Source organism: Botryllus schlosseri, chromosome 9, assembly GCF_051294905.1.
Source record: "Botryllus schlosseri isolate E-star chromosome 9, Bs_hap1, whole genome shotgun sequence".
Classification (NCBI taxonomy): Eukaryota; Metazoa; Chordata; class Ascidiacea; order Stolidobranchia; family Styelidae; genus Botryllus; species Botryllus schlosseri.
The window spans coordinates 22995021-22999790 of NC_137244.1; the positions used below are offsets into that span (position 1 = coordinate 22995021).

At 42.7% G+C, this 4770-nt stretch overlaps 1 pseudogene; it reads right to left on the bottom strand.

The window, feature by feature from the left end:
• On the bottom strand, window positions 1–2459 carry LOC145445981 (ATP-dependent zinc metalloprotease YME1L1 pseudogene; annotated as a pseudogene).
• Between the last annotated feature and the right edge of the window lie 2311 nt (window positions 2460–4770).

A 4770-nucleotide genomic window follows, 5' to 3' on the forward strand; every position in this document is an offset into this window, starting at 1 on the left:
TTCACGGTTTGCGAAAATCTCATTTGAAATAGTATATATACACACACATCCATGGTAAACTCTGCAAGATCGACTGCCTCATTGGGCCTGTGCAAAGCATTTTCCTGTGACAAGGTCTGGTGTCATATCATTCAATATCTCGATTAACCAGACACACTACGTTTGACCGAACAAGTGTGAACTGGGATCGTCGTTTGATGGAACATACGCAGATCTCAGCTACTGTTGATAGATCATCAGGCTTTGTCAGAACTGGCAGAGATAGACACACCTATGTTTTGAAGCAATTATCGAAATATCAGAAAGTATCGGACAAAATAAAATACGGTTAAAACGCAATGGAGCAGGACAGAGAATTACGGATGTCATGGATTTTCGAAGCTAATAGTTACTGGCAATCTGTTCATACCGGGCGTTATATCAATATCATTAGACTGCTTCACGGCTTGCTGGTTTCGCATATTTTCCACGGATTTGATATTCTGAGACGACAACAGCGCTTTGATTTCCTCCAAGCTCAAAGTCTCGTATCGCAGAAGTCCCTTGGCAAGTAGTTTATGTTGGTGCGAGTGCTTGGTCAACAGATCCTTGGCCCGTATGTAAGAGCTTTTTAGGATATCGTTGACTTCTTTCTCGATACGCATTTTCGTATTCGGACTGGCGTCGTCGTAGGAGTATTGCATGAATCCCAGGTTTTCTGACATACCCATGGAGCAAACAAGTTGATATGCAATATCAGTCGCTGTGCTCAAGTCCGAAGAAGCTCCGGTCGTTACGTGATCTTTACCTTTCAAAATCTCTTCGGCGACTCGACCTCCCATGCATACATCGATTTGTGCCAACATTTTAGCTTTAGTTGATGATGTCTCATCTTCTTGCGTGGGGATGCTTGACACGTGGCCGAGAGCATGACCTCTCTGAGCAATTGTGGCTTTATATATCGGCATTGTATTAGCGGTATGGTAAGCGACAAGTGCATGCCCGGCTTCATGATAAGCAGTGACTTCAAGTTCTTTCTCCGTACGTAGTCTAGTCTTCAATTCGGGGCCGAGATGCAACTTGTCAAGCGCATATTCAAAATCATCCATTCCCGCGTACGATTTATTCTGTTGAGCGGCTCTCAATGCTGCTTGATTTACTAGATTTGATAAGGCCGCCCCAGTCATCCCGCCGGTGAGCCTAGCCAGTTTGTCTAAGTCAAGATTGTCTCCGTGCACAATTTTTGATACATAAAGGCTGAGGATATCTTTTCTTCCTTGTATGTCTGGAGGGAGAATCTTAATTTCAGTGTCAAATCTGCCAGGTCTGGTGAGAGCTTTGTCCAAGACTGTGTTCATATTCGTAGCGGCCAAGACTATTACACCTTCATGCGCACTGAACCCATCCATTTCTTGTAACAGTTGATTGATAGTTTGTCTTGCGTGAGGATGTATAGGAGATGATACTCTGGCGCTACCACAAGCATCGATTTCATCGATGAATATTATGCAAGGGGCTGTTTCTCGTGCCGTTGCGAACAGCTTTCTTATTCTGGCACTTCCAACTCCGACAAATACTTCATCAAACTCAGATCCAGACGCAAAATAAAATGGGACATCAGCCTCGCCGGCTACAGCTCTCGCAAGTAGGGTCTTTCCAGTTCCGGGTGGGCCTGCGAGCAGAATACCTTTCGGCAGTTTTCCGCCTAAATTGGTAAACCTGTCGGGATCTTTGAGAAATTCGACAACATTCTGTAGTTCCTTCTTCACTTCTTCCATTCCTTTAACATCATCAAAGGACACATCCGGTATTTCGGCAGCAAAATCTTTTGACATTTTACCAAATATGCCTTCCTGGCCAGCTTGGATCGTCGACGCAGCGGTATTGTAGATGAGATACAGTATCGCACCTATCAAGAAGATGTAGCCAAGCCTTTTGAGACTTGTCGAGTTTTTTTTGTCTTCATTCAAAGGAAATTTTAAACCTTCCCTAATGCCTAGCGTGTAACTCATCGCTTCTTTTGAATTCAAATTCAGGGACTTTGTCATCTTTTTCACAATGTTCTCGATATGTTTCTCTTGGTCATTGTCTCCCATGTTCATTCCTTGCTGATCGGATCGCTTCTGGAAATAACGCTTTTGCATCAGATACGGCGGTGGGTATAATATATTTCGTAGCATTGTATTTGGCGTGAGTAGATTTAGCCTTGAATATTCGTCTCGGCGCATTAATTCCACTGCTGGTAACAATTTTTCCATTATATTCTTTCCGACTTTCAATTCTCTGAAGCTTAAACCGGTTGGCTTCCTTCCATCATTAGTGGCACCAGTACCATTGTTACTCTGGGTCGTGTAATTGGCATGTCTGATAGCCCGAGGTTGATATTGAGATACGGCTGTCCAAGCCCATGATAATGAAGGCAATGTATTTACAGATAGCATAATTAAGGCTAAATGTTAAAGAAAAATGTCAGTTTCACAAAATTATTAATCTTAGGCAATTCTTGGATTGCTTCAAGACTTTTCCAACCAAGGGTTAGGTTATCTCTCATTCTCTGGTTGTGGTTAGGGAGAATGGCCTTAGAATCAACGTGCATTGGTCAACAAAATTCGGGAAACATCCAAAGAAAAAATGGAGCTGATAAACAAAATATAACTCAACGAAGATTTTTCGAAGCTGTCTTCCGTCAATAGAATTTAAAATGCCATTTAACCAACTATTAATACGACCTGCTGCACCCGACCCAAGATCAAAACTCTTATCTTCAATAGGCCTACTGAGCCTGTAAAAGAGAGTCGCAGTAGAATAACAATAAATAGCGCACCCCGTCATGCACAATTGCACATAGATCAGATTAGTTTTAATTTCAGGCATTGTCATTGATAAGTTCAGTTTCCATCTATATATGTTGTTCTGCTGCAATCTGCTTGTTTATCGTTATCATATTTTAGTCAACTGCTTTTTATAATGTACGGTGGACAGATAAGAGAGGATCACGTTAATATCACATAATATGGTTGCCGCACTCACTGGCATACTATACCAGAAGTCCATAACAAGTACAGTACCAATCAATCAATGTGTTTTATAATATTTTCATCATTTCAAAACTGCGATACAATGAAAAGATAGGATCTATTCCAGACTATCCCATTTATCAGCAAAGTTTGTTGCAGACTCCTGTAGCATAGTGTACTACGACTACCAGGGCCGTAACAGCACTTCGTCAGGCCCCCCCCAAAACTTTGGTCTTGGGCCCCCCATAGTGTTATAGACCGAACGTCTGGGGGGCTTCGCCCCCCAGACCCCCCTCCGGCGATACACTGTTTACCATTATTCATCATTTTCATTGGGAGTTTCTTTAGTGAATCAGCTTTAGTCGCCTAAGCGCGCGAGGCGCGCAAAATTTCTAGTATTCATGATTTCATCGGTCAGTATGATCGGGAATTGCATACATTGTTATCAATTTTTATCTTCTCTCTGCTCACGTAATCAGATTTGCCGGTAGAGCTGAGTGAGGTGTGTTTGAAAAGGTAGGACCACTCAATAATAATTAAACATCTTCGGGCGTATACCCGTTGGCAGGAACAAAACAGCACCTCGTCAGGCCCCCAAAAACGTGGGTCTTGGGCTCCCATAGGGGGATAAAACGCCCCCCCCCATCACGTTGTTCGCGTTTGTCACGAAATTACCCGTACTGTATTGTGAGCCAGCGCGAAGCGCGAAAATTTTCGATAATTTATGATAAAATCGGTCAATCAGATCGGCGACTGCATATATAATATGCTATCAATATATTGTCCTCTCTACTCACGTAATCAGATTTGCCGGTAGAGCTGAGTGAGGTGTGTTTGAAATGGTAGGACCACTCAATAATAATTAAACATCTTCGGGCGTATACCCGTTGGCAGGAACGAAACAGCACCTCGTCAGGCCCCCAAGAACGTGGGTCTTGGGCTCCCATTGGGTGATAAAACGACCCCCCATCACGTTGTTCACGTTTGTCACGAAATTACCCGTACTGTATTGAGAGCCAGCGCCAAGCGCGAAAATTTTCGATAATTTATGATAAAATCGGTAAATCAGATCGGCGACTGCATATATAATATGCTATCAATTTATTGTCTTCTCTACTCACGTAATTAGATTTACCGGTAGAGCTGAGTGAAGTGTCTTGAAAACGGGAGGGCCCGTAAATAATGATTAAACATCTTCGGGCGGGCGGAACCGTTGATATGACTTCGTTACATGATGTTATTTCGTGACTTCCAGTCTGCTATATCAGAAAATATAGAACCGCCCAAACGTAGGCTTCTAAACTAAGAGAAGCACACGATTTCAAATTGGTATTTCTTCACTGGCATAAAATTTTTCCCAGCTGGATGGTATTTGTCTTGTGAGGTTCAGATTGCAAAGACAGGAACATTCGGCGCCAGTCATTTAGGCGCCTATGGACAATTAAACCTGTATGTATTTTGTATGTATAGCGAAGTCTTTGATCTGCATAAGGGCATAGACCTTTTCGGCCAAGCTTTTCTCGCTGCCAATCGTTCTGGCAAACTTCTTGGAGTCGCATGTTATATGGCCTAAAACTTGATTGTATGTCTTGGTGGGTCGTGGCGCGGTAATGGCCCAATACCCAATAAGAAAGATAAATGGCTACGTGAATTCGCGCACGGCGCGAAAAAATTTTGAAAAAATTGCATAAATTTTCAAAAAATACTCTAAGCGCACAGGTACAACACACGCGCGTCCACGTCGTCCAAATATCATATGATCGACCGAAAAGAT